General features: G+C 34.6%; 1 protein-coding gene across 12 annotated transcripts in view; it reads right to left on the minus strand.

Annotated features, from left to right (window-relative positions):
* Positions 1-25,559, minus strand: part of LOC143222633 (prominin-1-A-like) — a 111,231-nt gene that overhangs the window by 66,163 nt on the left and 19,509 nt on the right. The window contains exon 1 of one of the 12 annotated variants that reach the window (XM_076449355.1): positions 17,270-17,294. The exons of 9 other annotated variants lie outside the window; for them this stretch is intronic. The gene's annotated coding sequence lies outside the window, so the exon portion shown is untranslated. Of the gene's footprint in view, positions 1-6,640; positions 7,101-17,269; positions 17,295-25,559 lie in introns of those variants that run through there. 2 more of the 12 variants (XM_076449356.1, XM_076449359.1) reach the window with 2 other exon arrangements.

The raw sequence follows: 25,559 nt of genomic DNA on the forward strand, positions 1-25,559 counted from the left end.
TGAAATATTGACGTAAGATAAGGTAAGAATATGACTGTGAAATTTTAAAATAGAGGTTCACAAATAGTTTGGAGTTGTTTTTTTCGACTCACATAACATATCAATACATGTAAACTACAAAAAATACCGTTCGACCGCCTGTACATCCTCACTGGACAGCACACACCACATATGTACAACAGAGTTCGGAGTATAAACTATGATTCACTATTTGTTTACGCTTACACTACATTGGCCATTTCATGGTCAACAGCCACTTCCACAAGTGCAATCATAACATAAACCAATTAACGAAGAAGTGAAGATTTACAATATTTTTTACAAGGAATAATATTCCTAACATTTTATCCTTTAAAACTTACGGATGTCTTGATGAAGAAAACAATCTGTATTTCAAGTTGTATTTCTTGCGTATTACAATTTCAAATAGCCTAAAACCGAGTTAAATGCGTGGGTAGAGTTTCTAGAAATTTAAGCCTGTACAGCAATTCTAACGATATATTACTGTTTACGAACACACATGTATTGTTGATTCTTATACTCGAGAATCTTCTACAACTTCAGTGGAAAGGCGGGAATTTTGCAATACAGTTTTGACAGTACAAGTTATGTACATTTCTAAGTATAAATTTAACTTAAACAAACGTTGATAATGAAATAGATATGTAATAGTAAATCCGACACATATTACATAAACATTATTTCTGCAGGTATAAATTAAAGCCGGTCGCTCATTTTCAATTTAAGTAAACCCAAAAAAGACACCTAACGTCACTATGGGGGTACACACTAGTAGGAGTCACGAGAACTTCGGAAACCATTAAGAAATATGAAAAATTTGAACTTTTTTTCTGTGTTTTTTGCGAAGCATGCGACTGTCTTTTTTCATATGTACACACACACACACACATATGAAAAATTGACACCTTAACCCCCTTTGGGAGGGGGGCATTCATGAAATAAAGTAGTAAATTAAACTTTTAAAATATATTGTTTCTTTAGCATTCGTTTCACCAAACACACTTTAACTCCTACCTTTTACCTAAGTGGTAATTTTACAGCTCCAAATAAACAATATATTAAACGCGGACTGGTCATGACTAAGTGGTTATGGAAACACGAGTGTGAATCCGTTGTTGCTAAAACACACTTCACACTTTGGGGATTAAGAGTAACAGTCAAATCCCACTATTATACGAGACAAGAATAACCCAATAGCTAGCAGTGGCTGCTATTCACTGAATCCCTTCCCTCTCATCTATCATTTGAAAATGAGAGCCGTCTTTCACCTATCCGTAGTTTTTCGCGAAAACACATTTATCATGATCAGTACAGAACTATGTGTTTGCGTATGTGGAGAAAAACTACTGTCGCAAACCTTTAAAGATGTGACTTGGATTACTCAAACACATGTTATTCTGCCCTTAAAGATGCTGTATGCGATTCACATGTAACTCCAAGCCAACTTCCTTACAGACTATTGACACAAGTTTAGGTTGCACACGTTCTAAGAAAAAGAACGAGTTGATCTTGAAATAAATACTTCCTGAAAAAAAACAAAACTTTTTTTTATTATCGTTTGGTGGTGTTACTGTTCGTTAGTTGGTTTTTAATTACAAGAACTTGTTACTTGAGTCGCAGTCTTGGGTACAGTAACAGCAGTATATTGTAAAAGTCAGGAAAATATGTAACTTAACATAGAGAATATTGTTATATCTAGTTTTTAGTCGGTGTTAGAGATGCAATGATCTATGGTTACATTTGATGATTTGTTAATAACATTGCTGCTCTATAAACGATAATTGGAAAGATGCTATAAACATTTATTTTCAGAAGAAAAAAACTCTCAAGGGCAACTGCGTAGAATATTCATAGCACATGCGCACACAGTGAATTAAACAGATAACAGTCATCGTCACAAGTACCAAACAATAGTGTTGACTGGTTATCGTACGTTTCAATACGCTATTCCCAAGATCCTCGATGTTTGCGTTAAAGTATTCAAAATTTGCACAAACACAAGAAAAACTTAGCTTAATATTCAGAGTTGTGCTAAGTAGGTAAAAAAATGTTCATAATCAGGCTTGTTCATGTCGGTTTTTGCTTGACAGGTCACATGCATTCAATACTAATTAGACAGCTTGGGTTTGGGTTTTTCTTATAGCAAAGCCACATCGCGCTATATGATGAGCCCACCGAAGGGAATCGAACCCGTGATTTTAGCGTTGTAAATCCGGAGGCTTACCGCTGTACTAACGGGGGCTAGACAGTTTGGTTAAAGATCAAATCGCAGAGCCTAATTTCCCGTCTGTTATACAGATTACGTATAAACGAACACCATAAATCTCACACAAAGAATTTGCATTAAACGTAACATACAACTAAGGTTGTGAAGTACAGTTCTGTTTTCATATTTACCGTCAGAATTTAAGTGAAGTTTCTCACGATTTGTATTACCCTTTCACACCATACGAATAAGAAAGAAAGCCATTCAAGCATAAAGCGAGTAGAAAATACAAACCGCTTCTGACGTCACTAACTATATAAGCGTGAAAGTTTCTCTCTCTCTCGGTTTGTTCCTTATATATGGGCAAATCTTTAAACCTACAAGTTCCAAATTCGGGGTACACATACAACTTTGCGTGCTATGTGGCTGTGGCTTCAAGCCAAAGCGACCAATCTAGCAGTTTCTGGCCAAAAGAACAACCAGTTGGTCTCGGATTGAAAAGGTCAATTTTTTGTTTCGTAATGTGTGATTAAGAAAGCTATTATTTACGTTTCTTCTGTGTGTAAAAACTTATAATCATTCTATTCATGATCAATTGCGTATTAAACCAATTTAAAACGTTTATGAAGCCTTCATTTGCTTCTCTGCTCTTGATAGAAAAACCAAAAATATTGTGTACACGGAAGCTTTACAGCAAATCAATAAATTAGCATGTAAATAAAGAAGTAAATCAGTTAAAAACCATTTTTAATCAAAACACCGCCAGTTTCTCTACTTATATTTTATAAAATAAAGACCTGCTGCTAAGAATTTTACTTTCATTTTTACCTCAGTATGTATATTTATACGTATATTCATGTCTTTACTTCTGAGAAAACAAACTGGATACTTAAATTAGAGTTTCACCGTTAGAATACGTTATTAAACTACAAGTTCTTTTTCAAACTATAAGAATTCAAAACTGTTTAAAGACAGATACAAAATAAAACTTGTACGCACGTAACTCAAAGTAAGGAACTTTTTTAAATTAACAACATTTTTTCTTGATTTTAGTCCTTTACCTTCACAGTTTAACATTTTCTATTTACAAAAAAGGCCTACAGACGTATAGGTATAAGTGAAAAATACTTATTTGTTTCATTCTTTTCAGAAGTTTAATTAAAAACATGTTCAATGATGTGGTTAACACTGAAGTATTTGCCCTGAAGTTAAGATGGCTGGTCGTCGATGTAACACAGAGGTCTACGGCCGATTAACAACCTTGAACATGGCCTACAGGTTAACACGGATAAAAATTTGTTTTTTTAAGTGCAAAGTTACACAACGGACTATTTGCGCAGATAATGAATTAACTCAAAACTTGAAAAACAAAAACATCTTAAAATTCGAGATTTCATTTATACTTATGTGATTCTATACGAGCACGTCAGATTGGACTTAGTTTAACAACATATTACAAAAGCGCTATCATGTCAATCGTGTATTTACACAATACCCAATACAGAACAGCACGATCAGAGGATTGTAGATACGAAAAGTTTTACTAATATTCCTACTCGGTAATTCATGCTAATACACCTACACTAAATATAAGAAAACGACTTTTAATTTGAAGAATTATCAAATAGGCAAAGTCACTTCTTACCAGCCTTCCATTTAACGTAAAAAAAATATATTATAATATTACACAAAGAGAAACATGTCCTATACATAAACCATCCTAAAAACATAACTGTTATAGAACTTTTATATGACATTCGCTTTATATACTGACGTTTCTACAGTTCCGTGTGATCTTCAATCTCGTATTCACATTTCTGCTGCACTCAAACTGGAATATATATTTGTCTAATAACAAAATCCCATTTTTCCATATGTTATCACGTCGAACTAATATATAAATGACGCACTAACAAAAGTTCCTGTTTATTTGTTTCTATGAGCATTTAATCCAAACGTTAAATTGAGTTTTAGTTCAACTATTTCAAAAAAATGTGTTAAACACATGAAAGTAACTGTGGACCTAAGGTATTTCCCTTTCCCTCCCCGGCTTTGTTTCAGTTAAAGCGGTTAAACCAGTGTCTTTCAAACTGTAGGGCACGTACTGGTGGATGATGGTAGATTTAAAACACAACGAAAGGAACAGAAATTGGCTACGCCGAAGCGATCACTTTGCTCTCAAAGCTTTTAGTAGCTTCTTATATGCATTTTTTTTCATTTACAAATAATACTAAAAACGAGTAAAGAAAACGTTGACTTGGCTGCTATCAGTTACAAAATTTATTGTATCGACCTCCTGAGGAGGGGAGCAAAGAGACTTTGCTGAGTTGAGGGACGCTGCTATTTAAAGTTCAGAAAACGACTAAAACTAACATTAAAATTGAGAAAAAAATAATGTTACCAACAAATAACTTTCATTATCATTATAATATCAGTAGAGATATTCTAAAACATGTTTACATTTAAAACCATAAACACCATTATTAAAGTCTACAAAACTTGTTAATACGTTCACTAAACTTTTAAGGTTTTCAAATGCTCTTATTACACGATAAAATGTTTTGGGTAAAGTGCCTTCTACATTTGAAAAACAGGAGAAGCTAAGGTTTATCGAAACCCTTAGTGTCCTGATGACTTTTAAAAGAGTTACTTGACAGCTGTGTGATTATGATATCATTTCACAGCACTTTAGATGTAACTTTTGTGTGCTTAAGCAAGCATCAAGAATTCCCTTAAGCTGCAGTATCGATCAGCTTATACCCTATGTAAAATATAATAACACGATTGGTTTGTTCTGTGCTGTAAACGGTATTGTCAGTCATACAACTAATTAAATTGTGCCATTAATTCGTCAGTAGAATTGTGATTGCTGTTTATACATTTGGTATACGTATAAAAAGGGTGTGTCTGACATGCTAAAGAATAATGAAAGAAACAAAAAATTGTTTAACGTCGTATACAGACAGAGCATTTAAACACGGTACTAATACAAGTTAGTTAGCAAATCTCCCACATAACTGACAATTAAAAAACAAAAAACTACCTAATAAACACAGTCGAATACAAGATTAGTTACACTTAATTTGAATAAATATCCAAAAAGTATATTTTAACGAGTGCAATTTAAAAAAAAATTAAACATGTAACTGGCCGCCTGCTTTACAAGTTTTCCCAATCTTCACTGAAAATACGTACTGACAATATACAATATGAAGCACAGGGTGTTCGAAAAGTCACTGTGCAGTTTTGTCTGTTAAAATGCATACAAGTGCACAGTGACTTTTCGAACACCTTGTATATAACGCGTGGTCTCTCAAGCAGTATAAAAGCTAGACATTCAATCATTTCTGCATGCTTGGACAAGTATCCACAGATAAAGATTTATTTATAATTTGATGTTTTCGTCGGACGAATAAACAAAAGAGAGAAAGATATGCTTGAATGACTATAAGCTCCGAAAATATATAATTGATTTTGTAAATTATTTTACTTGGGCTCAAAATCGGGCAGCAAGTTTTCAGAATTTCATTTCCAATTAAGACTAAACCTGCTAATTAAATAAAGCCTCTTAGAAAAGTATATGAGCGATAAGACAGATTAATAGCAATGTTTATCATCAAATCGTTATGTTATTGCTGAATTTTAACTTCTTGTTTAGTTAAGCTATTTCACACGATTAACTTTTCCCCCTTTAAATGATATTTCAAATTATTTAATAATAGACAAGCAACTTGGTACGCTTGTTTATGGCAGAACTATATGCCACTGTCCCAAACGGAAAGCAACGGCGGGTAGCACCCATCGCCAACTGCTGGGCTAATCTTTACCAACGAATAATAGAATTCGCTATAACATTATAACGTCCCCGAGGCTGAAAAGACCAGTATGTTCAAAAATACGTTTCCATTCCGCGACCTGTATTTTGTGGGTCGAACATCCTAACCACTAAGTTAAACAAGGTCTTTACAAGTTAGAAGCAATGATTTTAATATATATATGTTTTATTAGTTACGTACGATATTCACTTACTATAAAATCATACAGGAATTCATCCCTATAAGTATAATACACACGTATACGTGTATAGTATATACATACAGAACTATACTTCCATATATAACAGAAAACCATACATATACATATGTTTAAAATGTGACTAGTCTGTATCACTGTATTTAAATACTCAATCCTTTAAAAGTCGTTAAGGTAAAAGCAATGTAAATACACTCAGCAGCTGATATTGCGTATGTCATGCAGTGATGTACGACATGCTGTGATAGTTTTAAAACAATTCAACGAAATGTATATTTTTCTGAATACACAATATGCATATTGACGTATAGTAACAATATACACAATATGTATATTGAGGTATAATAACAAGTTGTTTTAAAAAAACATTTCTACACTTACTTTTTTGTTATTCCAAAATATAAAACGGAGATATAATGAATAGTTCGAACAATGATATATATATATATATATATATCCAAATCCAATCAATTTCTAAGTCGTAACTTCACTTGAATAAAACAGTTAATCAAGTATTACGTGGATTTGAGTATCCTTTTGCAGAATTATGCTTCAACCGTCAATATACACTTACTAGATATAACCACCTTCCGTTTAGCAGTGTTGGAAGCGAGAAACTTGAAGGGCAGCTAGGGTAGCCGAAGGCTGTAATTCAGGTGTAAAAGGTTGGTTTTTTTCCCAGTGAGTCACAACGTTCCTGAAGCTCTTCTTAGTACGCGCTAAACCGTATATTTCGTCACGTGCGAGAAGAACTAATACTGAAAAATAAAATACACAACTCGATATCACCATCTGAAACGACTGTTATACGATTCAGATGAAACCCACCACGGACGTCGTTAAGGGATATTACACTTGATGTATAGTGGGCGTGGTTTAATTGTTTGGCAGGCTGTCACAGTACAGTTTCGGTGACCTTCGCAAACTCCGTCCATACAAAACAGGCTAAAGCAGTAATTTACATGACGCATACCAAAAGTAGTTTTGAATGTTATTTCCGTTGAGGTATAACTCATTACTGAGTTTAAAACAGGTGAGCGATAAGAAACGTATGCATAAAGCCTGAGATGAAATACATGCTAAAACAGTAAATATAAAGTTCCAGAGGAAAGCTTTTGTTTTTCCTCTCGTAGAGCTAATTTAAAATACCAAACATAGCTACTCCCATCAATAGACAGATTTCCAAATCGTATGTTCATAAATATTTGTAAAGATTTTCAAGAAAAAATGCTGTTTGCTGAGTCTGACTATAAGTTAATAAAACCGTATTTATTTCCACGCTTCATGTTCATTATAAACAGCTGTATTTTCGCATACATACTGTCTTAGAGACAAAACATATAGCTATTACAGTCAAACATTTCCTGTTAGAACTGGTTAGTCAACAAACTCGTTCCATGCGTTACTAAGCGCAAAACCTGTAGAATAAGCTGTATCGCATACACTCCCGACTCTGGTTGAATAATGGAAGTATTTTATTGTGGTCATCGGCAACTTAAATACATATTTATGTATATTGTAAATATTTTTACGCCCAATGTGTATTATTTTATGCTGTAATCGCAATTTCATTTCTTGTAGGTATATTATTTATAACTTCCACGTGATACTTTGCTGCATTGAATAAATCATCAAGCAGGCTGCATAAAAGTTGTAGGAATAGAAGAAAAATTGTTCTGGAACACGTCGTGTATTGTAGTCGTGCTGGGAGCTGTTCATGTAGTGTCAAGATTACATACCACAGATGGTTACAGACCATGAAGCATTTCAGCAAAACAGTGACATCATGTATGATCACATTTTCACTGAACTTTTAGTATGCGATACAGTATAGTCTTTTCATAACAACTTTAAAAACACCATAAAATTAAACATCGCAACAGTGAATTTTGTATCTAAATTATTATTAACGTGATCACGTAAACTAAAATTAATAGCTTCTGATGGCTTAACAAACATTACTTACAAGTTCTCAACCCAATGACGACATTTTTACTTACACTGATTCAACTGCACTGAATCATCAGTTGGATACCTCGCTGTTGCCTATCGAAGTTTGATCAGTTTGGAGACTCAAGTTAATCCTGGACCCAAATGTTAAGTTACAATCATAATATTAAAATATCTTAGTGAGGATAAATATATAAAATGTCTTAATAAATATATATATATATAAACACTTTTATCGCTACTGTTAATGAAACTAACATTCAAGAAGGACATAACTGACAGAACACACAAAAACCAGTTGCTTTCTTCACCCAATTTACCTGATACCCCATCCCGTGACATGAAACTGTGTTTATCCTCTTCCCTAACACATCTAGGGACAACGAAAGCCCATTAATTATTTAAAACATTAGAATTAAAATGACCACATTTAAATGATAATTGGAATTGAACATTTGAGATTCTGCAAGAAACGAACGTCCCTAAGATATAATAACAATAAATGATTAACATCGTGCATAAAACAGTACTTTGTGTGATAAACTATGAGGACTTTACTAAATCGACTAACTATCCTCTATACACATGTTCAGTTTACTGATCGATGATTAGCAGACGTAACGTACTCGCAGAAAACTTTAGGAGAATTGTACAAGTATCACTTTTGATAAGTATCTTTAACCTGAAAAATCCTAACTTCCTTTTTACTATCTACCAACTGGCATCTATTAATTCATTGTTTTAAACAAAAATAACCATCCATTGACTTAATGACAACAAAATGCATAAACAATCGAAAAAGTTTTGACGGCATATTAACACTGAATACAAAGAGTCAATATGCATCTGCTATTCCAAAGGAAAGCGTTGACAAAGTACATGGATTTTTCAGTTTTATGAACTATCTGTCTCTGATCTATCAATCGTTATACAAGTTATTTATCCCTTACATATTAATTAAATCCAGTCTTTCTAATCCACAAACAAAAAGGACAGAGTGTATAACTGCTATTTATCAGTACTTTACTGGTGGCATTTTATCCAAATAAGTGAAAACTAAAATATTCACATCATACGATTATTGTTTTTGTTTTATATAGCCTGACTAAGTACACCTAGGCCTTGTGAAAAACAAGATCTAGAATCGTGATTCACGAGACAAGTGTACAGTTACGACAGAAAGTGTTCGTACCCCTGCATCCCAAGTAGTTTTTAGCTCGTAACTTAAAAACTTATCATGATTAGGAGAATGAAAGTATAATGTATTATAAATATTATACTAACACACATTTATATAAACTTTTATTTAAATTGAACAACAAATAAACTGTTTATAAACAAATAACCAAACACAGGAGGGTCAGAAAGTGTTCGTACGTCTACTTTAATAGTCAATTGTGTAGCCTTTCAGGTGAAGTACTTGGCACAATTTCTCCTCATAGCCCTCTATGATCGTTTGACAGTACTCGACTGGTATTTTCTTCCATTCTTCTTTACAGAAGACCTCCAACTCTTGCAATTTTTTTTGAATGACGCTAATGAACCCTGGTCTTCAACTGATGCCAAACGTTTTCAATTGGGTTGAGATCAGGTGACTGCGACTGCCACTCCAGAACGCTTATATTGTTCCTCTGCAACCAGGATTGCACATATTTCGATGTGTGCTTAGGATCATTGTCGTGCTGGAAGATCCAACGACCCCCAAGCCGCAAGTTCCGAGCATCATTCTTGATACAAGTGCCTAATATATCAACGTACTCTTCTTTTTTCATGATTCCGTTGACGCGGTGAAGGCTGCCTACAACGGAAGAGCTCAAGGAACCCCAAAGAATGATCGAGCCACCTCCGTGTTTAACTGTAGGGACGGTGTTCTTTGGAAGATGTCGTTCCCCCTTCTTACGGAAAATATAGCGAACATCATTGTGGCCGAAAAGCTCGATTTCAGTCTTGTCTGACCAAAGAATACTCTTCCAATAGATAAAGGGTTAATCTACATACTTTCTTGCATGCCTCAATCGTGCTTCTAAATGAACAGGCTTTAAATATGGAATTCTACGAGGACGGCATGCTTTGAACCCAGAAGAGCGTAACATGTTTGTAACTGTAGAGGTGCTTACTTCAACCCCAGTTTCATTTACCAGTTTCTGTAAGTCATTATGTGTTAAACGAGGGTTCCTACTAACTTCTCTGAGAACCTTCCTCTTAGTTCTCTCTGGAATTTTGGTGGGGCGTCCAGAACGAGGGAGGTTAGCAATTGATCCTGTGAGCTTAAACTTGGTAGTTATGCTTTGAACAGTATATTTCGGCACATTAAGTTGTGTAGCAATACCGGAAAGAGACACACAAGACTTTTATTTTACAATAATTCTGTTTTTTAAGTCACTGAACAGTTGTTTCCTGTTCGCTATGATGATCAAGCAGATATGACGGAGACGGCGCTAAATTGCCGGAAGTACATTTTTTGCTGGCTAAATTCTAATAATTATGAACCCAGTGTCTAGTTCTGGAATAGTATAATGTAGTTTATTCGCCAAACTAAACAAAATTTTTACGGGAATATCAGTTTTTTCACACGCTCTGAAATGTACAAATACTTTCTGCTCCTCCTATTTTTGGTTATTTGTTTATAAACAGTTTATTTGTTGTTTAATTTACATAATTTATGTAGATGTGTGTTAGTATAATATTTATAATATATTATACTTCTATTAGCCTAATCGTGATACTTTTTAATTATGAGCGAAAAAAACCACTCGGGACGCAGGGGTTCGAACACTTTCTGTCGTAACTGTATCTTATACATTTCGAAAGTGATTAAACCTAAACATTAATAATATTTTGCAGAAAACTTTCTTTCTTTCGGATATTCGCAAAAAATCTACTCAAGAATTCTCTGCGCTAGCCGTCCCTAATTTTGAAAAATAATACTAGAGTGAAGGTTAGTGGTCAACAGTAGCCATAACCAACTTTTGAAGCATTCTTCTATCATCGAATAGTGAGATTTGACTGTAACTCTTATAACACACCCTAAGATCACATATTATTTGGCGGCCACGAAACGAAAAACTTACACCCAAAGACCTATAAATAACACGGCATATTAACTACTAGGCTACACTCAGTCCATTATTCTAAATAATTGACGAAAAATCCTATTTTCAAGTTATTTAGCTTTGGGTTTTACATGCTCTATCATTGCTTACGTTATCCTATTATTTTTCCATAGGTAGACACAGTGCTTTTTATATCGTCTTTTTCTTTTCTTTTTTCAAATACTTTTCGGTCGATTGCTATTTCTTCATTTCTCGGTGGGTTGATTTGAAACTTGGTGGAGTTACAACTTTCTTTAATACGCCCAGACATCTTTCAATTTTTTGATTTAAGCCTTTTTAAGAATTTTATAGGGTCAAAGGTCAAACAACTCAAAATATGTATATTTCGGGTTCTTGCGAGGTCATATTTGCAGCAATAAAGTTGAAAATTTGTACAAATATATATTTTGTATTTTCAAAAAGGCTGGTATGGGTATTAAAACTTTAATTAAAATAAAGTACAGAATACTTCTTTTCATGCATATAACACGATGGCATACAAAAACGTCAGATTTGTCCACTTTGAGTCTTTATGTGGGTTCAAACTCATCGAAGAAGCATAAGTTTTTAGGTTTTGAGCAAATTACTCTGCAATATTTTGACCAAACTTCTTGAAAATTGGTACAGAGATATTTTCGTACACGCAACACACACTAACAAACAAAAACGATGGACTTTTTAGAAATTATAGGGAGGTCAAAATGCCCCAATAAACATATTTAAGGTTTTGTTTTGTTTTACAATCACTCTGCCGTATTTCAGCCAACTTACATAGAATTTGGTACAAAGATAATTTTTATCGGTCCCATAAACATAACATAAAAATGTTGGATATGCTCATCTTTGGACACTTCAGGGTCAAAAGGTTAAATAAATCCATAATTTTAGGGGTTTGGTCCATTTTTTGGTCAAACTTTGACCAAATTACGTGTGAGTTAGCACAAAAATACTTTTGGCGGGTCTCATACAGATATTCAGAAAATCTTATAATTTCTATCTTGCTAAATTTTTTAGCAAAGAATACACAATTTAAGGTTTTCGTGAATTATTCATGTGCATGTCAATCAGCTTATATAGGATTTGACATAAAGAAACATTCTTGCAGATCTCAATAAGTTATATAGACAACTTTCGATTATTCTGTGGTTTCGATGGTTTTTTCTAGTTTACACTAGTTTGGCCATGATGGAATTGCGTGGCGGAGACATGCTGCATTCACCCGCGAATATTGGTCCTTTGAATTATGTTTAAAACTACAAATATCCACAAACTGTACAGTTTTCCTGTGTTTTATCATTATTTTCTAGCATTAAAAAGAGAGAAGATCAGATTTCAAATAGTTTAACTACAATGTATGCATAAGCATCGATACGAGAGTGGTAGGTTTCTTGCAACCTTCCTCCTACCCTGATTCTCAGTTGCATTTTTGAAGGTCACAGAAAATTAATTGTTTGTTTATTTGTTTTTGAATTTCGCACAAAGCTACTCGAGGGCTATCTGTGCTAGCCGTCCCTAATTTAGCAGTGTAAGACTAGAGGGAAGGCAGCTAGTCATCACCACCCACCGCCAACTCTTGGACTACTCTTTTACCAACGAATAGTGGGATTGAGCGTCACATTATACGCCCCCACGGCTGGGAGGGCGAGCATGTTTAGCGCGACGCGGGCGCGAACCCGCGACCCTCGGATTACGAGTCGCACGCCTTACGCGCTTGGCCATGCCAGGCCCTACACAGAAAATTAAACCTGGTGCTGTAAAATCTGCCACACGTGGCTTTAAAATTTTATGTCCATAACCACTTTCATACTGGAATTGTTACTGATTTACAGACTACTTAGACCTGCATGAGTTATTTATTTCAGAAATCTCCACGTTCCTGTGACGTCCATGCTATTTTGTTGGTTTGTTCTCAAGCTACACGACATATTACTTTTTTTTTGTTCCCACCACAGGTATCTAAATATAATTTTTGGTGTTATATGTCTTCAGACATACCGCTCATCCACGACGAACATTGGCACCTATGCTGAATACGTTATTTTTAACATGTCAATAATTTAGCATTTATCGTGAAGAATGTAGCCTGCCATATTCTGTATTTTCGAAGAAATGCTCAAGTTATTCTATTTCGTAACCGAAGCAGAAGGTGCATTTAAAATTCAAACAACACAATCTCACGTTAAAAAATATTTTATTCCACATGATATTCAGTTACAGCACTTTCTTTGCGTCATTTCACTGCTAAAGATACCATTTTTAACACTAAGTTCAGATACTACTAATTGTTAACAAATGGTAAGAAACACACAGCGTTTTGCAACAGTGTAGTAAAATTATAATTTCCATCATTATTATATATTTAGTTATTATTTTAATTAAGATAATACTTCAAATAAATGAAACATGTACACTCAAAAACATATAACTGAAGGAATGAAAACTCGTAAGTATAGAAAACTACTTGTTTTAAATACTGGCGCGAAACTATATGTATGTGTGTGTATATATATATATATATATATAAAGAGAGAGAGAGACATAAGAGCTGTTTGCGCTAGCTATCTCTAAATTTAAACTAATAAACTAAACAGAAGGCAGCTAGCCAACAGTAACACACCACCAACTATTGAGTTACTCTAATGATCTAATCGAATTGTGAGATCTGCTAATCGTCACTCTGGTAAATGCAACTACAACTCAAAAGCATGGAGCGCGATTTGGCGGCAATATTTCGCGAATTATGGACCCCTCGAATCCACAGTCTACTACGCTAACCACTTAACCCATAAAAAACTGCAATTAATATTTGTATCTAATTAGCTGAATACGTAGGTTCTTCCAGCTTCGAAATAATTATATTCAGAATTACGCCACCCTGTAAATGAAATATTCTAAAAATAACAATACACAATAGATCACATACCGATTTAAATATTTTATCACTGTAACCCATCCAGAAAACCTTAAAAATAAATTTTACTTTAATTAAAATGAGAAAAGCGTTATATTTCAATTAAAATTATGTTACGTATTATAATTTATTTTAACGAGTCTCCGATTTATTACACTATGTAACACAAATTTTGTTCCTGGATAGTATGCGTTATTTCTTAATTGCTTATGTTGTAAAAGTACAGAAAATGGCCATTATTCCCTTCGAACTTTGCTTTTGTGACCTGGATAATGAAATTTAGAAATTAACCTATCTTCTATGTAAAAACGAGCAAATTTGCACATTTTCATTTACATGAGATCTGAATGAAACAACATATGAATCAAGATTTACATGTATTTATACTAAAGTTATACAAAAATGTTTAGAAGCGAGTAGTTTTCGAGATCTGCGACTGTAATGTAAATCACTTTCATGTATCATCCCCCAAATATAGTCTTCCATCATGTTTTTGTTATATGCTTCTTGGTAGCGGCATTCAAAGTCCAATATATCTTGGTGAAAGCATTTCTGTTGGTTCTCTAAGTATGTTCCCATATTTTCCTTGAATTTATCAAGATGAGTATCAAGGATATGGACTTTCAGGGACATCCCATAGCCCATTTTGCCATAGTTCTTCACCAGAGCCTCAACCAGTTCTACATAATTTTAGGCCTTGTGATTGCCCAAGAAGCCCCGAAACACCGCGATAAAGCTGCCCCAAGATTTTTTCCCTTCCTACTGAGCTTTTTGGGGAATTTTGTGCACTCCAGGATATTCTTTATTTGTGGTCCAACGAAGACACCAGCTTTGACCTTTGCCTCAGACAGCTTAGTGAAGAAGTCTCGAAGGTACTTGAAGGCTGCAGATTCATTATTAAGAGTTGTGACAAATTGATTCATAAGACCCAGGTTTGTGTGTAATGGTGGAAACAACACCTTCTGGAGGTCCACTGGTGGCTTACACTTGACATTGTGCCTTCCCACAGAGAACTCGGTCCGTTGTGGCCAATGCTTCCTGTTGTAATGCGCTGCGGTGTCCCTGCTGTCCGAAAGGCAAAGATAACAGGGAACCATGGTAAAGCCTCCTTGAAGACCCATCAGGAATGCCATCATTTTGAAGTCTCTGATAACTCCCAGCCATACTCATCATACTTCAAGGCTTATAGCAAGGTCTTTACGCTCTTGTGTTCCTCTTTCACGGAATACTTTTTCGCTCTTGTCTTGATAAGTTGGCCACATACATAGCAGAATGCGTCTAGAGAATGCTTGCAGCTTCTTGATGCCATCTCTGATAAAATGAGATAGGTCTATATGTTCACTTAGGCAGTTAGAACTAAACTGAAGTGGCGAGTGGTGAGCCCCTGTATATATATATATATATATATAGATTACTATGGAAAGTTTTAGAAAATTCTAAAAGGTTCTTGAAAATTCTCGTAAGTCCTACAGCATTCTAAAAAATTCTTGAAAGTTCTACAACATTCTAGAAAGTTTTTGGAAATTCTTACAAGTTAGAGAAAATTCCCTAACAGCTACTCAGCACTGAATCTATTTGGAATGTTCTGGAAAATGGGTAAATTTGAAAATTTCATGACCCAAGTCACAAAAGCAAAGTTTGAAAAGAAAAATAGGTATTTTCCATTTATTTTAGGCATAAGCAATTGGGAAATAATACTTTCCGCCCAGGAACAAGAAAAAGTGAAAATTTTGTTACATAGTGTTATGTTACGTGTGTTAACGTATTACTATTTCAAATAATTGTAAATTTAAAGTTAGAAGTTAATTAAATGTTAATATGTATCAAATTTGTGATATCTGCTAACAAGATTAATACACATACGTTTCTTTTTAGACACAAATATATATTAATATACAAATACAAAATAATACAATTTATAATGACGGTTATTACTAATATTTATTAGAAATGATGGTCTATATACAAGAGTTTACAAACTTACAGACAATAATGATTCTTATATTCGGTCTAGAACTGAAAACTTTATCGACGATCCAGGTTCACGATGAGCAAATTAATTCCAATTTGATATTGTCACACCTCGCTAAAGCTAGCTAGATTGATTGGCCTCACACCGCTGACTTCTACCAATATTGATATTTAATGTCCTCGTAGAAATTCTAACGTCCGAAGTAATTCACTGAAGTTGAACGGTTTGAAATGTTCGAAATATATAACGTTCCTGGTCAAATTCTGTAATTTTATGATTAATAGGCGTTAAGTACAATTATACATTTCACTGTCAGCTACTGACTGTAGCTAACAAGTAATATTAGTAATATTCTTCTTCTGTTTCTCGTTTGCTGCTTTTTATACAAATGAAGCGAGACTCTAGAACTTTAAACAATGTTCTAGCGTGTTTTCGTAAACAAATATTGTTGATTCTTACTTCTACTAATTTCGAGAACCGGCGAAACTTGCGCAATACACAGCCAACAATACTCGTCACATGCAAAAAAGAAAACTATACAGAAACAAACGTAGAAACTAAAATAAATGTACAACAGTAAATGTAACAAAATGAAAAACATTAATGGCATGATGATCTTGACCGTTATAATATTACAGATAGTAAAAATCAGCATTTTCTCGTATTATGCCTTCTGGTAACACTTTTGCGTAGTTAACGAATTTTAAAAGATTATTTTCGAAGCAAATGATAATTTGAATATATTAAGTAGTTTGAAGTTTAAATCCATAAGGAGTTGTACAGATCGGATTCAGGTTTCATGAAATAAATGAAATATAACAAATCTTACAGTTACAACATCAATAGCATTAACAGAAACGGTTGGCATGAGTAATATCTTCGCAACCATTTGGCACACACGATGTCTAGACAAATTTCCCACAGTCTTAAAATATTATATATAATGGTAACCAAGACTCTTCCCACATTCTTTCACATACGGGTTTTCACAACGGGTCGTAAATAACCGTATAATACATACGACTCTCATTAAATCTAACTTACGATACTACTCGCTATAAATAAACATATTAAAAAATCCTTACCATTATTTTCATGTCTTGGGACAAAAATAAAATTCACGAAAAAGATGCTTCACCAATTTTATCCAGTTTACACCGTAACAGCTGTCGTCAAGTAATTCACTTGTGTAAATAGCGTTTCAACTACTATATTATGTGCATTTCGTATTCAACCAGACTGAAAAGCCCTAGTACTGAGTGAAAGGCTTCTGAATCATTGGACAGGATATACAGTGAGAATGAAATGTTATCAAAACTCCTCTTTATATTTGTTCAACACTTCGTATTAATCATTAAGATTTTATTACTTCCTTCCACGTAGGCTTGCATATAAAATCGCACCTAATCAACACGTGGTGTGAAATTACGTATACATATAAATAAATGTATTTCTTTCTTTTTCTTGAACCAAAGTTGAAATTCAACTAACAGAATGTTAGGATTTTACCCATTTTTATTACTGTTTGGCTTGTTTAGTTCGACAACACAAACTACTTGAACGACTACAACTTAGAATAGAACGTAATAGTAATAATAATCTTTTACCCACACAGAAAATGTTCTATTATAAACTATTTTGGTACACACAAGTTAACACACCTTCTTTGTCGTTGGCCCGGCATAGCCAGGTGGTTAAGGCACTCGACTCGCAATCTGGGGGTCGCGGGTTGGAATCCTCGTCGCACCAAACATGCTCGCCCTTTCAGTCAATCCCACTATTCGTTTGTAAAAGAGTAGCCAAAGAATTGGCGGTGGGTGGTAATGATAGCTCTCGTGTAGCTTTGCGCGAAATTCAAACTAAATAGTTTCTTAATCGTTATATTGGTAATTTGAATTCCACAATATTGTCTTTTCAGTTTTGTTCATAATATTTTGTTCTTCAATAAAAGCAATACTGAAAGAAAATACACAAATTTACAAAAATTGAATACAACTATCATAAACACATGTGCATACGTGTAATTCATATTGTTCCATTTTAACTCGCAAACAATGTTTTTTTAACTAGATATTTTATTTCCGCTGCCGTTAGTGTCTGATTGACTTGAGCATGCGTCATACTGTTTGGTCTACACGCTTATTGGTAAATAAACCGAGGATTATAAATTGCTTTGTTAATAAAAGCTAATGCTTAGATACCTGCTTATGTGCGTGAAAACACGAGGAGAGAATTTTTATAGTTAAATTTGGAAATTAAAATACGATCAGCGTGTACGAAAATTATGATCATGTGTGATTCCTTCAGATACAGTTTCAACATATGCAAGTTACCCAAAATTTCGTCACATTACTTCATATAGACAGGCTCATGAATACGTGTACTGTATGCATATCAAAATATTGCATTCATTTCCAAATACATCTTTATTTTAGCGACAAACTAAACAATGGGTTAAATGCTAGCGTCTGTCTCGGGGATACATCCCTGAATTCGATCAAAGGCTTCGTTGGCACCGAATATAGAAAATATACTGTTATTGACATATTATTACTTTCTTAATTACTGTCATAAATTATTGTAATTACTAATGTGGCATTCTCTCTTTAACGTAATCAAAAATACTATCTTACTGGTTCTTCTGAATGGTTACTAAAATTAATACAAAGTAAAATAATTAATATTAAGAATAAACTATTTGGTCTTAAAATAAATATATAATGTGATGTCAGTAAAAATCATGAACATCATTATGATGTTGGTATCCCAACTGAACTGATGAGCCCTGGTACTTCACTGAACGAACGAACTCACAAACAATGATTACATTTAACCTCAACGTCAGCGTTATATCCATTACCAATGAAACGGAACGGCTTAAACACGACAGAATTGTTTTTTGTTTGTTTTTTTAATTTCGCGCAAAGCTATACGAGGACTATATGCGCTAGCGTTTTTTAATTGAGCAGTGTAAGACAAGAGGGAAGGCAGCAAATTAGCACTACCCACCGCCAACTCTTGGGCTACTCTTTTACCAACGAACAGTGAAATTGACCGTCACATTATAACGCCCCCCCCTGGCTGAAAGGGCGAGCATGTTTGGTGCGACGAGGATTCGAACCCGCGACTCTCGGATTACGAGTCGAGTGCCTTAACCATCAGGCCATGCCGGGCCGGCAGAATTGTAAATGGATCTATACAAATATAACATTACTGACGGATTTCTGTTTTATATCCACGTAATTACTTAGCCCCTTGCATATGGATCTTCATCAAAATTGGTTTTGTTTTGTTTGTTTTTTTGGAATTTCGCACAAAGCTACTCGAGGGCTATCTGTGCTAGCCGTCCCTAATTTAGCAGTGTAAGACTAGAGGGAAGGCAGCTAGTCATCACCACCCACCGCCAACTCTTGGGCTACTCTTTTACCAACGAATAGTGGGATTGACCTTCACATTATACGCCCCCACTGCTGGGAGGGCGAGCATGTTTAGCGCGACGCGGGCGCGAACCCGCGACCCTCGGATTACGAGTCGCACGCCTTACGCGCTTGGCCATGCCAGGCCATCAAAATTGGTATGGGGGTTAATTGGGTCCATGGAGAAAGGGGGAACGTAAATTTTCAGATTTGCATTTTGCGGTTTTTTGTTGGGCGTTTTTTTTTATCATTACTCTGCCACCGAATCTTCTCCAAATTTGGTATGGAGGTTTACTGGGACCAGAGGGAGATCCACACAAACTTTCACTACAGTGGTCTGCAGCTTTTACGGGCGTATTTTTACTACAACTTTGCCCCCTGTTGATGCATCATTTCCAAATTTGGCGTGAAGATTTGTTGAGTCAATGGGGAGATACATACAAAGTTGCAGTTTCACATGTTGTGTTTTGCGATTTTTATGGATGTTATTGCCTTTTTTACAACTACATATAAGGGAAGCAACATTTTATACCCTAAAATAACCTTCAGGTACTCCAGCTAGTGATTAACAGATTAACGGAGACCTATATAAAAAAGGGACCACACAAGGTTTCTCCCCAGAATTATACTTAGTAGTTTCTTTAAGGTTGTGATGTATACAAGCTTTAATTGCACATCAACTATATTCATATAAAAGGGTTTTTAATTAATATAAATACACTTTCAACCTCAAATACTAATCCGCTTAACTTAATACATATAAGTAAGAAATTATTATGATATTGTGTTGCCAGTTATCTCACTTATAATTAAAAACAGATTATTTAAACCTACAGCAGTTTCAAATAAACAAGATCAAAATGTTCATCGCAACATGTTTCCTTATCCACAAAGGTAGTAAGCTGATCTAAAGTTTAATCATTGTTTTGCATAAAACTCAAAGAGTATAGATAAAATTGTACACCCTTGTGCAAATTAATTGAAACAAGAAGGAAAATTACGAATTTTTCAATTTTTTGCGTTTTATTTCTGAGAATCCAAAAACTACTCACAAATTAATACATGATATGACCACCTTTATTTTTCAGAAGATCATTAATCCGCTTTAACATCGAGTCCACGAGTTGACTGCAATCTTTACTAATTTTTGGATCGCGTTACCACACCTCAATTATGGCCTCAATTAGCTTATCATTTGTTGTACAGTCTTTTCCCTGAAGTCTTTCTTTACAAATCACCCAAAGATTTTCATTAGGATTTAAGTCCGGAAAGTTTCCAGGCCAGTCCAGCACCTTTATTCGCGTTGTAGTCATAAAATTCTTCACAAGTTTCGATGTGTGGCACAAAGCCAGATCTTGTTGAAAAATGTCAGATCCATCTGGAAATCTCTTTTTCAATTCTGGAATGACTCTTCTCTGCAAAACTTCGATGTACTGTGGTCCTCGCATCATACCTTCTACGATGTGTAAGCCTCCGACGCCATAGTAGCTGAAAAAGCCCCAAAACATCATCTTCAAGGGATGTTTTACGAACTGAATGATGTGAGATTCTCGAAGTTTCTCATCTGGAGATCTGCGAACATGCAGACTTCTTTGACCTTGTACGAAGAAATGAGTCTCGTCACTGAATAACACCTTCCTCCATTGTTCTTGCGTCCAGTTCTTGTATTTCAGACCCCATTGATGCAGTTTTTTCTTCATTGAGTTGATAAAAAATTGTTTTTTTGACTGATCTCCTTGCCCTTCTATCGCAATTTCGAATGACGTAATATTCCTCAAAATTTCGTCATATATCCCAAAAATAGATGGATCGTACTGCAAAACACAGCTAATGACGCCGTATGTGTGAAAAATGACTATTAAAGGAAAATCAGCAAGCCTACACCGGCCGCCATGCTTAAAATATTGTGAAATGACCATTTGTTTCAATTAATTTGCACAAGGGTGTACATTATAGCTCATTCATACAAGTTAACTATAAGACAGCTAACGTTTGTAAAAATCCTTTATCTTTTTATTGTAATATGCTTTAACTTCGGACATTTTATTATACTAAAACTACCTAAAATTAATGTGTAGCACATATTTATATATATCGCTGTGAATGTTTTTTGTTACAAAGTAATAACAACAAAATGTACATATATTTGATCGTCTGAGAAAAATTAGCGACCATGTTTTAGTTGAGACTTACAAGCTAGGATACTTTTTTCATATAACTCTTGTTTACTAAGCATGCATTTATGATGACGGTAAACATTTATTCTAAAGACGGCTGGTATGGGTATTGAAATTTTAATTAAAATAAAGTACAGAACAACGTTTCGACCTTCTTGGGTGTCATCTTCAGCTTAACAAAGATAGTTTGCAGCAGATCGTTTCTCGGCGCATGTATCGAGAATGAGAGTTTAAATGGGTACGAGGCTGTAGGGGGCGTTGCAGTTATATATCAGGTTATTAATTTATATAGGTATAAAGGTGTTCCTCTACATTGGTTTAATTTTGGTTTGAGTTCTTGTATAAGTAGGGCTTCTTTGATTTCGCGTTGATTGTATTTGTTTCCTTACTTAGTATGTTGATGTTTTGTATAGTTATGTTGTGTTTACTTGATTTGCAGTGTTCAAAAAAGCGCGAAGGACTTTTTCAGCCCTTAATATAACTTCGTTTTAGTGAAAAACTTCACAGTGTGTTTTCTGTGTTATGACTTAGCTCTCGAGCTTTTCATTGCGCCACCGAAGGACTTAAATAAAACAACTGTATTTATTCACATACCAACAAAACTATATGCTAGCCTCTCACTGGCTGCAGCAGGTTTCACACAGACACAAAAAAATGTGTGTGTGTGTGTGTGTGTATATATATATATATATATATATATATATATATATATATACTGTTTGTTTGTTTTTCTTGTAATAAATAACAATGTTACACACATAATAGCCCACCACGGGTATCGAAACTCGGTTTTTAGTGTTTTAAGTACACACGCTTGCCCCTGGGGATAGATGTTTGTGACAGATGAAAACGGTAACATTAAAAATTAGAGGTACATTCTATATAATGCATAACCTCGTCACGGTGGAGGAGATAGTAAATTCAACAAGAATCATGAAAAAGAATACGGTCTACCAAAATACTTCGTAGTAATATCCTGTAAATTTGGAAGCTTTAGGAAGTATAACCCAGCAGAATTCATTCGACATGACATAAATTTCTTTATCGTTAAGGGGCTGTACTTGATTATGCGATGTGTCAATAACTTACTAATTACGCTATACCATACTTAAACCTAAACACGTGCAACTTTCCTCAAATAACCTGCGTAACACTCTGTAATATGTCTAGGTAACTTTTCAAACACATCAGTTACTTAATCCTCTTGTTTGGTGTGCAGTTAAACAATAACTTCTTATTTAATTTCAGTTCTCGTTTTATCTCAAACTTTTGCAACTTTTATAACTTCTTATTGTACAAATTATGCGGATTACATATATTAAAACCTGAAATCTGCATATACGTGAACTGTTGATAACAGCGTCTACTAATGAAAACCGATCACAAATAAAATTGTCTAAGCCTTAAATTAAGCAATTTGTTTGTTTGTTTTGGAATTTCGCACAAAGCTACTCGAGGGCTATCTGTGCTAGCCGTCCCTAATTTAGCAGTGTAAGATTAGAGGGAAGGCAGCTAGTCATCACCACCCACAGCCAACTCTTGGGCTACTCTTTTACCAACGAATAGTGGGATTGACCGAAACATTATAACGCCCCCACAGCTGAAAGAGCGAGCATGTTTGCCTCGAGGGATGCGAACCCGCAACCCTCAGATTACGAGTCGCACGCCTTAACACTCTTGGCCATGCCGGGCCTAAATTAAGCAATAAAACTCAAACCAAAGTAAGTTATACATACTTTGTTGTTCATACCTCGTTGTGTCGATCCGTGTTTACGCCAATGGATCCCAAAAGTTTAAGCCGTTTTCCTTTTAACTTTGATTTAATAATTCATTTAGTTATTTATTCTGAACTATCGTTAACTTAGAGCTTACAGTGGTATTACAGTATCAGCTAATTGCAAGTTTGACAGACTCTTGATGCAACAAGAGATTCTTTCATGTCTACTCACAACATGGAAGTGAAACAGAGAACCAGCACACTGGTTGAATCGTACAAATGTTACATATAACTAATGGAGTCTCGTGACAGACGCAAACTGTTCCCTCCTCCTTTCCAATTTTTTTTTCACATCATTAGTTCGATAACCTACTCGGGTTTCTTAATTAAGCCCACACACGCTCATTTTGCATGTAAGATAGTTTGTGATAATGCTTTAATTTCAACGTCTATAGATCATTTTCCGCCAAAATTGTTGTTGTTGTAGCTATTGTTTGTTGTTTTCCTGTTCATTTCAGTAACATACACAGTAAAATATACAACAAACTAAAACAGCAAATTATGTGGAATGCGCTTTAAATACCATTCACTAGGAGTTTGAAAAGTGGCAGAAAAACACTTTCCATATATTCAAAATACAGGACCATATTCCAACAACAACAGAAATGTATTGTTGCACAGATGATTACAGGGTGTCCGAAAAGTTTTAAACAATAGGTACTTCAACTAATTTTTATGAAATGTGTTCCATATGGTGTACTTATAACTCGAAACAAGTTTGGATTAACAGCAGGATTAGCTCTATCTTCTTATGCTTTGACAGAACCCTAATCAGTCATCTATCTGAAATTAAGAAATGCTGCAAAATCCCTTATGGTTCCAGGCTTTTCGGGCACTGCATATCTGGCACAATACTTTGAAGGATCTGTTCAGTGTGTATGAAAGTACAAAAACGTGTATCATATATATATTTTTTTACTGCCACGAAAGAACGTCGTGTTAGGGTTAAATCAGTCGTTAACCTTCTAGAATTCCAGAAGTAGGCACGGTAGTTTTTGTAAGATACTGTGATCAGTTGAGCTTTGTGTTTCTGAGACGAGTATATCGTGTTTCAGACAAAAGGAAAAACACCTCCAGAAAAATTAAAGCATGATGAATAAGTTGAATTTTCTTAAAACTTCTAGAAACAGAAAAGTCCTTTTAGTTGGTTTGGATCATTTATCCGTCTGAACACAAATATGTCCGTTATGGTTAACATTTATTAATTTTCTTCTTGAATATAAATTTAACAGAATATTCCAAACATCGGATATATTCCACTTAATGGAAAATGCTAATAATTTAAAAAAATGATGTGTTCCGAACTTCATTTTGCCTATTAGTTTATTACCTACTCCCGTTTTTTGTTATACTTCATCGTCTGTGCGTTTTTTCTCAATCTGTTAAAAAGAAAAAAAGTCAACGGAATTTTTTTTTCTACTTGTCCATCTACTAATTTTATCCGTTAGCCCGCTGGTCATTTCCTGCATTGACTTGTGAGCTACCTCGATTTATCTGTGCGTTTAGAGACCTGTAACCATCAATCTCTCTATTTTTGTCTTGTCTTCGCGTGAGTCCGTCTCTCTGTTAATCACTTCTTTTTATCTACTTTCCTCTTTTATTTCTTTCAGTGGTCATCTCGTTCTGATATAACAGTTATACGATCGACCCGTCGTTTTATTGAACCATTTAATATTTATTCCTTCATATACTTCACGAACTACTCTATAGAATTCTATCAACTTGCTTTATTTACTTGTTCTCCGGCTGCAATAATTTACGTACATATACACCTTTACCTACAAAAAAGGGTTTATATATTTCTTCTGCTATAAATCGATTTTATATGTCTTTACTTTAGTAACTCTCGCTAATTTTATTTATCAATACATACATACATCACCTCCATAGTTAATCCAAAACTACTTTCCTTACAATCAACCAAATAACAAATAAAAACATATGAACTTCAATGCTTTTGCTATATTTACCAATTGGTGCAAAGTTTTTCGCATCGTCTACAATG

Source organism: Tachypleus tridentatus, chromosome 8 (genome assembly GCF_004210375.1).
Source record: "Tachypleus tridentatus isolate NWPU-2018 chromosome 8, ASM421037v1, whole genome shotgun sequence".
NCBI classification, from domain to species: Eukaryota; Metazoa; Arthropoda; class Merostomata; order Xiphosura; family Limulidae; genus Tachypleus; species Tachypleus tridentatus.